Source organism: Pteropus vampyrus, unplaced genomic scaffold, assembly GCF_000151845.1.
Source record: "Pteropus vampyrus isolate Shadow unplaced genomic scaffold, Pvam_2.0 Scaffold23659, whole genome shotgun sequence".
Lineage (NCBI taxonomy): Eukaryota > Metazoa > Chordata > Mammalia > Chiroptera > Pteropodidae > Pteropus > Pteropus vampyrus.
Window position 1 is genome coordinate 1 of NW_011912440.1, and position 1,433 is coordinate 1,433.

Sequence of the window (1,433 nt, forward strand, 5' to 3'; positions counted from 1 at the left end):
ATAAATGCCTCATGAACCATAGTGTACCCTTATATATGTTAAATGGGCAACTTATTACTTCCTCCAGTTTTCAGATAGAGAATAAGAGGCTTGGACACTTTAATTGACTTCAAATAGGATGAGTAGTTGTGTCAGCTCTGTCGTTATCATGTGAATGAATTAAGAATAGAGGGAGTGCAAAGAGCCCTGGTTAGGGGGTCAGATGCTGCGACTTACTGGCTGCTGATCCCAGACGACTTATTTGCCCTCTCTGGAGTTAATTTTTTCCCTTATTTATTTAATAAATATGTATTCAGCACCTACTATGTACCAAGAACTTTCTTGGGTATTAGACACTCACAGACAGAAAAAAGAATAAATATGGGGAAAATAATCCTACCTCATAGTGATGTGTGGATTAAAAGAGATAAAATGTAAATGTCCCTAGCATTGTAATCAGTCCAGAAAAGGCATTCCATTTTTAATAACTTTCTTTCCTTTTCTTTTTTCAGTTCAATTTGGCTAGTTTTAAAATTATGATAATTTGTATGGCAATCTCCTTTCAAATTTCTTACTTTAAGCTGTGCAGTTAGGGTATAAAAAATTGTCTATAGCCATGCCACTCTGAACAAACCTGATCCCGTCTGATCTCGGAAGCTAAGCAGGATTGAACCTGGTTAGTAGCTGGATGGGAAACCACCCAGGAAGACCAGGTGCTATAAGCATAAAATATATTAAAAAATAATAATAATAAGGGATTGTAAGCTGAGAAGTTCCTTGCAATCTGTGAGGCTAACCAAGGGTTACCTCGCCTAAAAAAAAAAAAGAAAGAAAGAAAGAAAGAAAAAGGAAATCTAGTTAGATACTTTCAATAATCTTCCATAATATTTTTAATATCATATCTTTCATCTGAAAATTTGACTAATATTTTAAGTCAGAGTTGGAGAAGATATTAATAGTCTTCCATTCATTCATTAAATAAAAAACATTATGGAATATCTTTTACGTTCCAGATATTGTTCTTAGTATATTACTGTCACACTTATGATAAGAATGAAAGGAATTGAGATTCTGAAGTCCTAAGTTCATTGTTTCTATACCCATTCCTGCTACCCTTCCTCTGATTGTTATTCCTTTAATGCTAAAACCAACACTAGAGAAGCAATAGAACTTCTCTGGGGGTAAGTGAGGATATTTTGCATATGAGGTAAATAAAATACATAAATGTTGTCATATGCAAGTTGAAATAAAATGTGTGTAATGATAACTGATAGCTATATAGTACTCTATACTGGGCGAAATATTATAGATCGTCTCTTTAGGCAAAAATAAAAGATAATGCTGACTTTCCTTTCTGTCTTGAGTGATTTGGCAGTCCCTTAAGGCATACATTTCTGGTTATAACTGTGCCTTTAATCTTGTTATTTTTTAGCTAACTTTCATTGAGTGCTAAT

At 33.6% G+C, this 1,433-nt stretch overlaps 1 pseudogene; it reads left to right on the forward strand.

Annotated features, from left to right (window-relative positions):
* The first annotated feature begins 585 nt into the window (after positions 1-585).
* On the forward strand, positions 586-704 carry LOC111735336 (annotated as a pseudogene).
* Positions 705-1,433: the final 729 nt, after the last annotated feature.